Raw genomic sequence first — 9990 nt, forward strand, 5'->3', positions numbered from 1 at the left:
TATACCAATGAACAAATCTCCAAGAGAAAGTTTCCAAATGATGTCTTCAACATAACTAAGTTTTTTCCATGTCATTCCATGTGCCAGTGAACAATATGTCCTATCGGTGAACCTGATACCGGTGCCTATGCCTAAAGTCACTTGCTTGCCAGTGAACATTGCCAATTCTCCAAAGTGCCAGAGTTGATAAATGTTAATAGGTGTTGACATCAATGACAAAACCATATCAACATATCCAAAATACCAACATGGTAGGATCCAGAATAGAAGCAACTTTAATACTTTTTAATCTACCTACCTCTTTAAGCCTCTGGATATTCCTTCCCAATACTTTGGAAACAATGATAAATAGGTAGGAAGAGAGAGGGTCCCCTTGGAGGAGGCCACAATCATAGGAGAATTATTTATGAGGTGATCCATTAACTAGTATAGAGAGCATCAAAGTGGTAAGGAATTATGTAATTATCCTTATAATTTTTTCTTTAAAACCAAACTTGTTAAGCACTTCAAAGATGAAGTTCTAGGATACTCTATCATAGGCTTTTGATATGTCTAATTTAAAAGCCATACTAGGTTTTCTAATATGTTCCATAAGTGGACTGGTTCATGGGTTGTGATAACAACATCCATAATATGTCTCTCTTTGACAAAGCCTTTCTGGTTAATAGATATCATATTTTCTAGCACTAATTTGAGCTTATTAACAATATGTTGAGATAAGATTGTAAATACAAGGTATTAAATAGGCTAATAAGTCTAAAATCCTCAATGGAAAGAACATTAGCATTTTTTTTAATCAAATCAATAAAGGTAGAATTGACTTGTTTAAGGAGTTTACCAAACCTGAAGAAGTCCTTGGAAACATTGAAAGACATCCACTAAAACAATATCATGGAGAAGCCATCCAGCCCTGGGGCCTTATAATACCCAAAAGAAAAGGCAACCTCCCTCACCTCCTAGAATGAAACTATGGAATTAAGAAGGTTCAAGTCCTCATTTGTGATAAGCTTAGGAATAAGCTCGAGCAAGCCATCAGAGTCCCTAAAGCCACCCTAACTATTATTGTTTTGATTTCAAAAGAAGGAAACAATAATCTCAACAATCTCCACCTTGTCCTCCTTTAGCTATTGTATCTTGTTTCTGCTTCTATGCCTCATAGTAGATAGGTGAAATAAATTGGTATTCTTGTCTTCTTTTGTGAGATATTTAATCCTAGATTTCTATTTCCAAAAGATCTCTTATTTTTTATTAAATTTGAAACATTGCTCCCTCAGCAAAATATCCTCCAAAAAATCATCATTAGATGAAATATTTCCTTCAATCTTGTCCTGTATAGCCTTCAACTTGGTTGAAATTGTCTTTTTCCATTCAAAGATGTTCCCAAAGGAGCATTTATTCTAGATTCTCACTTTATTTCTTAGCAATTTTAGCGTTTGGGTCACATAAAACATGGGGGTACCATTAATCTGAATGTTCCACCATTGCTCAACCAAGTCTCTAAAGTCTAGATGAAGATTCCACATGAACTCATATCTAAACAAGTAGTTCCATTTTTTGACACCATCCTCCCATGACAAAATAATAACATTATGGTTCAATCTTGACTTTAGCAGGGAGCTGGATTGAACATCTCTCCAGTTATTTGAGACCAATAATTTATCTAGTCTAACCTGGATAAGGTTTTGTCCCAATCTCCTATTGGACCAAGTGAATTTGGAACCAACAAGGATTATATCCATCATGCCTACCAAGGAAGTAACATATACAAGGTCATTCATACTATTAGAATAGTTTTCAAGGCCTCCATATTTCTCAGAGGGATATTGGGGGGAGTTGAAATACCTAGCCAACATCCAAAAGTCATCTATGGAGCTTCAAATAAAGGATGTTAGAGAAGACCAAAGGCGAGCACGAGGGGATCTCATAATGGGAGCGTAGATATTTATGAGGATCCATTCAAAGTGGGTTTGTAGGAACTTTAGTTTGACAATAAGACATTTTTTGGATAAGTGGATCAATCTACCTAAAAAGGAGGCAAGATTCCACAAAGTAACAATACCCCTTGATGCTCCTTAAATATCACTAACAAAGAGCTCAATAGAAGGCAAGATGACTAGGACTATTTTCTGAAATTTTTCAAATCTCATTTTTTATTCCTATGGTAGGAGAATATCATCTTTTTGATCCAATGACATACATTTCAGCATGTGTTCTTTCATAGGTCTATTAAGTCCCTCATGTTCCAACATAAGATCTTCATCAAAAAATAGGATCTAAGAAGCTACTCAACCTTGAGTAGTATAAACATCTCTCATTTGAGGGACACACATTTACTTTTTTCTTCTTCTTTGCTTTCAATAGACCATCTCATGGTCTTCTATTTTCCTCTAGCAATATCTCTCGTTGCATCCTTGTTTCTGGCATTTTATTGTGATGGTCTAATAAATTTATTCTCACCTCCTACACCAGATTTCTTCTTATTTTTGTTCTTATAACCTACTTGAGTCCAATCCAAGTCATCCTATCCTTCTTCGTCAGTTGTTTCCTGCCAGGTTGCTTTTTGCATTTGGAAATGAGATGATCATATCTTTTGCAAGATTGATGGAAGGCTTTAGCATTTTCATATTCTATGGGTTGAACCCAAGACCCAAGCCTAGAAAGGAACATGACCTAGGTCAACAAAATAATGTTAATAGCCATATTAACAAAATTTCTAGAAAAGAAGAGTCTAGATTTAGATTGGATGATTCAATCCACCACTATGACATTTCCAAAAGAATCAGCTATCCATTTAAACATACCTAGATTCCAAAACTCTAGGGGTAACCCAGGAAGACAATTCAAAGTAGGGGCAACAACTCCCAGATATTTCTAATGGTAAAGACTAGGTTTCTATTTGCATAGGAATAAGAAATTATTACTACAATAAGTCCATGAGCCTTCTGTCATAATCTTGACCAAATCTTCTTGCTTAAAAAAGCTGAATAGGAAAAGTTAATTTACCATAAAATTGATAGACATACTACCATTAAGTTTCCACCTAGCAATAGCCCATTTCTTGACCTAATTAATAGAAGATCGAATAGCCAGAAACATACAAACAAGAGATAGGTTGACCTCAATAATAGTCGTATTGAGCCACACATCTGAGTCGCACATCAAGAACCTCAACTCATTTGTCTTTCAGGATGCAACCCACTAGAGGAGTCGTTTGTACTGGGGATTTACCCATTTTAGGAGAAATTTCCCCTAACAACTTATCAACGAATCTAGCAGGATCCTCATCCAAAAAATAGGATTCAAGATGGTACTCAAGTGAGGATGAAGGAAGGAAATTCACCTCAACCAAAGAGTTATCTTTCTATCTTTGCACAAATGAATCCACATGGGTCACATGATACCTCGTAGAGTGCAGAATCTCATAGGGGGCCCTATCGTTCCCATCCAACATTGTACAAGCAAGAACGCAACAAGCAGAAATGATCAAAACCCTAGAAGATGTAGAGCCAACATGTTTATGATGCAGTGACTTGCTCATTGCTGGAGTAGATGTTGGACAACTAGCTATATTTCTTAATACCCCACTTCTTTTTAATTTTTATTTTATTAGCTATTTTTACTTGATTGTTTTTAAACTCTAGTTATTTTAGCTTTTATATGTACGTTTTATAAACTCTTCATTTGGTGATCTTTCCTAGTCTTTCTCTCCAAGTCTTGTGGTGTTTTTTTTCTATTCTTAATGGTTTTTAACTTGAATATGTAACGAGTCAGGGCCCTTAATATAATAAAAATGAACAAACAATAAATATGTTCTAGCACTAAAATTGATTGGGAATGCTCGTTTAGGAATTGTAAGTCATGACTAGTTGTCATTAATGTATTTAGAACCCTAGTTGTGGGATTTTATTAGGCCTTAGAGAAGGCATAAAGGAGTTATTTTGGGTCTTCTACCCTTCTAGTTGCCAATCCATGTGATAGTTTTGATACTTAATGTAAGTACAGATCCAATAGCCAACAAGATGAGAGGGGGGGGGGTGAATCATACAAACTTAATCTTCCATAAAAACATCAAATTCAACCTCAGTAACATATGCTTTAGTAATATAAACAAAACTGCTAAACATGCAAACTCAAAAGCATATAAACATCATAAACCTCATAACACCAGATTTAATGTGGAAACCCAAATACGGAAAAACCACTATAGGATTTCAAACCCACTAAGAAATATACTCTTCTAAAGTATGCTTGGTTAAAAGAAAATCCTATTAAAGATTACAAACACATTGCTAGATGTGACCCGGTTAAGGGATTTCCCTCAGATCTGTTAGGATCTTCACCTTGTTAGAAGTGACCTTGTTAAAGGATTTCAAACACTCAATCAGAATGTCACCTTGCTAGAGGGTTTTACAAATAAGACTATTAAGTCTACTCGGTTAAGAGATTTTCTATCACTTTTACAAAATAATAGTAATAAAAATCTATCTACAACTTCACATCTAAAATGCTAAAGCAGATTCTTATTTGTTCAATATAATCTAGACATAGAACTAATCTTGTCCATCTGCTGGGCTTCTATACTTTGTTAGTCAAATAGGTCTTCAAGCTTTTGTGCTTGTTAATCATTATGTAGGATCCTTGTGCATACATTTGCCCACATACATTGTTTATCAATAGTTCCCTATTTATAAACAATTAGCTAACCACTTAATCTCCTTGATCACATTTCCCATGATCAATTATAGCCATCAGATCTTCAATCTTGTCTAGGTTCAATATATCCTTCGATCTGAAAATGTTTTACCCTACCTTGGAACTTGCATACATTTCTTGGAACTTGTGCTAGGCTATTGCGATTCAATCTAAGTTGTAGATCTTCATGTCGATTTTCCTTTGCCATAGATTCATTAACAAACTTTATGCACGGCATACCAATCATCTAATCAGTTCCAGCTCATCAGCTTCCTTCATTAAATAATGCATGTAACCATTTAATGTATTCTATTATAGCTCAGTTACAACTCGGTAACAACTTGGTAAATACTAAACTTCACTCGGTAGACATTCTGCCTTCATTAACCGATAGCGATAACCTTAGGGTTTACCGACTAGGTTCTTTTCTCGATAACATAGTATAGTATTAACCTTACAATTTACAACATATGTATGATGTTAAAACAATCTAAACATCATGATCTCATCACTGTCTGACTCGGTAATAGTTTCCCATTGAATACCTTATTCATCATATTCTTTCTGTGTCTTTTACCGACATCTTTATACTCTTCAAATCATACTTCTCAAGATATGGCAACATCATATTGAATTAGAAAATCAATTTCTTGACATCAATGACAAAATAATAATATCAAGATAGTAAACATCCTTAATTAGTTATATCCATAATCATCAACAACCTTCTCAGTATCCTTATTGAAATGCCAACGATCTTCCATTGTCTATTATAATGCCAAATGCTAACAATCTCCCCCTTTGGCATTGATGGCAAAAACAATTGATTTGACCTTAAAAAGATTCGGATTGCTATGATTCTGAAATGTTGAAATGCTCTCTTGCTGTCAACAAATTTTCTCTCCCATATATTAGATTTCTCCTATTTTCTTCAGTCTTTTCAATCAGTCTTCTCTCCCTTATATTAGCCTTCTCCCCCTTTGACAACAATGCCAAAAAGTAAAGAACTAAAACATAATTTCTTCCTGTATGAAGTGAGGTCCTACTGTTGTGTATCAACTGAGTCTCAGTCAGAGCATTTTTTCTTCAATTCCTGTTCCCTATATTGTCGCATGTATTATGCCCTGTACTCGGTCAGTGAGTAGAAGATAGGGGTAGGACCCCTAACTTACTTCTAAGATATTAAAAAGTGTCCCTTAGTAGTGGCTTGGTGAAGATATCTACTATTTGTTCCTTTGTGCTAACATACTCCAACACCACTTTCTTCTCTTGAGCTTCTTCTCTAAGATAATGATATTTGATAGAGATGTGCTTTGTCTTAGAGTGCATAATAGGATTCTTTGAAATGTTAATGGTACTAGTATTGTCACAAAATATAGTTACTGGCTTGGTAACTTTCTCATTTATTCCTTCCAACAGTTGTTTGATCCATGCAATGTTGGTACAATTCAATGCTGTAGCAACATATTCAACTTCTGTTGTTGACTATGAAACACATCCTTGTTTCTTGCTAAGCCAACTCACTAGTCTTTCTCCTAAAAAGAAAGCTCCTCCACTTGTGCTTTTTCTATCATCCATGTTGCTTGCCCAATCAGAATCAGTATAAACTTTTAAACCAAAATCATTTCCTTTCTGATATACTAAGCCATAATCCTCTATGCCTTTCAAGTATCTAAAAATTCTTTTGATTGCTGTCATGTGTGTTTCCTTAGGATCTGCAGAGAATCTTGCAACTATACCTACTGCATGTGCTATGTTTGGTCTGCTGTGAACAAAATATTGTAGCTTTCCAGTCATGGATTGGTAAAGTGTCTCATCAACAGATACAGATTCATCATTCTTTGATAGTTTACAATTGGTAGTCATAGGAGTACTTACAAGTTTTGAATCCTCCATTCCAAATTTCTTCAAGATTTCCTTTATGTACATGGATTGAGTAATGAAAATCTCATTTTTCATTTACATTATCTATAAACCTATAAAATACTTTATCTCACCGATAAATGACATCTCAAATTCTTTACTCATTTCATTTCCAAAGTTCTTACATAGAGATTCATTTCCACAAAATATAATATCATCAACAAATATGGTTGAGATCAGTATTCCATTTTCATCATTCATCATGTATATATTGCTATTCTCACTTGTCCTTATAAAACCAATCTTAATCAAATAAGAGTGCAATCTTTCATACCATACTCTAGGTGCTTGTTTCAGACCATATAATGCTTTATTCAATTTACATACCTGATATTTATTATTGTCTTCAACAAATCCTTCAGGTTGTTCAATAAAAACTTCTTCTTCTAATATTCCATTCAGAAATGTAGATTTGACATCCATTTGATATACCTTGAAGTTTTTGAAAGCAGCATATGCCAACAATGTTTTGACTCCTTCAAGTCTAGCCACAGGTGCAAAAGTTTCACCATAATCAATTCCTTCTTCTTGAGCATAACCTTTGCAAACTAGTCTTGCTTTATTTCAAATGACCTCTCCTTTTTGATTTAGCTTGTTTCTGAAAATCCACTTTGTACCGATTATATTTTTGTCCTTTCGTCTTGGGATTAGTGTCCATGTGTCATTCTTATTGATTTGATCAATCTCTTCTATCATAGCATTTATCCAATCTTCACTGTTAAATGCCTCTTTCACTATTCTTAGTTCAAATTCAGATATCAAACATGTGTGCTATCTTAGTTTGTTCCTTGTCATCACTAGATCATCCTTATCTCCTATAATCTGACTTGGTGCATGATGTCTTCTGACATACTTGGCTAATACAGGCTCGATAGGTTCTATATGATCTTCTTTATCACTCGGTAACTGGATATTTTCTTCATTTTCTTCAACAGTTCTCTCGGTAGGACTTGTCAGTTGAACATAGACAAATTCATCATAATCTCTGGTTCTTTGGAATTTCCTTCTTCATTTCTTTCTGCAAATTCATCAATTTTCACATTTGCACTTTTCACTATTTTGTTAGATGATTTGATAAGACATTTAAATGCTTTGCTTCTAGAAGAATAACCTAGAAATGTTCCTTCTTCACTTTTCTGATCAAACTTGCCATTTCTATCATCTTTGTGTACATTACATCTACTCCCAAAGATTTTAAAATAACTTACATTAGGTTTCTTGTCATACCAGATTTCATATGGTGTCTTCAAAGTACCTTTCTTCAGTTGTACTCAGTTCAGGGTGTAAACTGCTGTGCTTATTTCTTCTCTCCAAAATGTTTGTGGCACTTTCTTTTCAATCATTAGTGTTCTAGCACAATCCACAATAGATCTATTTCTTCTCTCAGGTATTCCATTGTGCTGTGGAGTTCTCGGTGCAGAGACTTGTCTTTTAATACCATGATCATTGCAGAACAAGTTGAACTCATCAGATGTGAACTCTCCTCCTCTATCTGATCTAAGACATTTCAGTTGTCTTCCTATTTCATTTTCAACTCTTACCTTGTACCATTTAAACATTTGCATTTGTCTTTTTGTTTATGTTAATGCTTTTGTTCATTTTTGGTTGTGTCTCTCTACCTTTTGGTATAAGTATGGGCTTATACACATATTTGTAAGTGTTTATATATATATATATATATATATATATATATATATATAAACACTTACGAATATGTGTATAAATCCACACGCTCACATATATGTATATATATATATATATATATATATATATATATGTTTTTATTTTCATTTTGATCTATTTTTAATTTGTTGACTTTATTTCTCTTTCTTTTTTGTTTTTTAGTGGTTTGTTTATGTTGCTTGGCTTTCCATTTTCTTTTCCTTGGGTGGTTATTCCTTGGAGTTTTTTGGTCTCCCATCCCTCAGGTGGTCCTTTTTCTTTCTCTTTTTCTTTAACTTTCTCCTCGTTCCTTGTGCCCTCCCACAACCCACTCCTCTTTATATTCTGTCTCAAATCTGCAACTCAACATCTTTCATATCTTTAGAATTCTTCTCATCCTGATGATGAATCACGGAGTGTGATTCGAAACATTGATAGAAAAATAACACACACAATCGAATCCAGAAAAACAAACTATTATACAATATGGATTGTGGAAATCTCATAGGTTTATTAGAAAAACTTCTGATTTTTCTTTTAAAAACATTACTGACATCATCCTTGAATAGTCATCCACAAATAATATGAAATATTTATCACCATAGTAACTTTGAACTTTCATAGGACCACAAAGATCAGCGTGCACAAGATCTAAAATTCCCTTAGAAGCGTAAGACTTACTTGTAAAGCTTGATCTTGTCATCTTACCCATCTGGCATCCTCAGCACATAGCATTCTCAGGTTTTTCAAGACTCAATAGACCTCTTACTTGGTGTTTCTTACTTATTTTGATCAGATTATCAAAATTTACATGACAAAACCTTTTATGCCATAACCAGGTATCATTTATCTTTGCATACAGACACTTGTTCCGAGTTGAGTCAAGGTGAAATGTGTTACCTTTTGTTTGTGTCCCTGTAGTAGCTAACTTTCCATTCTTGTCATGAACTTTGACAACTCCTTTCTGAAATTCTATTCGGTAACTTGTATGGTTTAGCTATGCTACACTCAACAAATTGTATTTCAAACCTTCAACCCAATAAACATCATTGCATCTTGCATTGTCTAGAAGTGTTATAGATCCTTTACCTTTCACTGGACATGGTGCATCATTACCAAATCTTACATAGCCTCCATCATAATCTTCTAACATAACAAACTTGTGTCTATCACCTGTCATATGATGTGAGCATCCACTATCTATGATCCAAGAATCATTAGTATTTATGTGAGATATTAAGGCTTTTTCTTCATACCTTTCTTCATCTGATCCATCTTTGATAGCCACATAAACTACTTCCTCTATATCAGTTTCATCTAATTTATCATCATTGGATTCCTCATCAGCTATTAAGCATGTCTTTCTATCTCTTCTTTTGAAGTCTCGGTGTCCTCTGTAATGATTGTCTTTCTGTCTGTCATCTCGGTAATCTCTCTTTTCAGTAGAATCTTTGTTAGGACAGTTAGAAGCCATATGTCCTATCTTATCACAATTGAAACATTTCAAAGGTAGTTTTCCTTTATACTTACCTTTGCCTCTCGGTAACCTTTTGGCTAATAGTGCTTCAAACTCTTCCTGCTTTCTGATTTCCTCATACAGTTTGTTTACTTCTTCCATGTTCTTATGAAATCTTTCACTTGCTCCACTATGATCTCCTTCAGAGTACTTATACTTTCTTTCATTGTAATCATTAGATTCATCAAGATGAAAAG

The sequence above is a fragment of the Cryptomeria japonica genome, chromosome 2 (assembly GCF_030272615.1).
Source record: "Cryptomeria japonica chromosome 2, Sugi_1.0, whole genome shotgun sequence".
Lineage (NCBI taxonomy): Eukaryota > Viridiplantae > Streptophyta > Pinopsida > Cupressales > Cupressaceae > Cryptomeria > Cryptomeria japonica.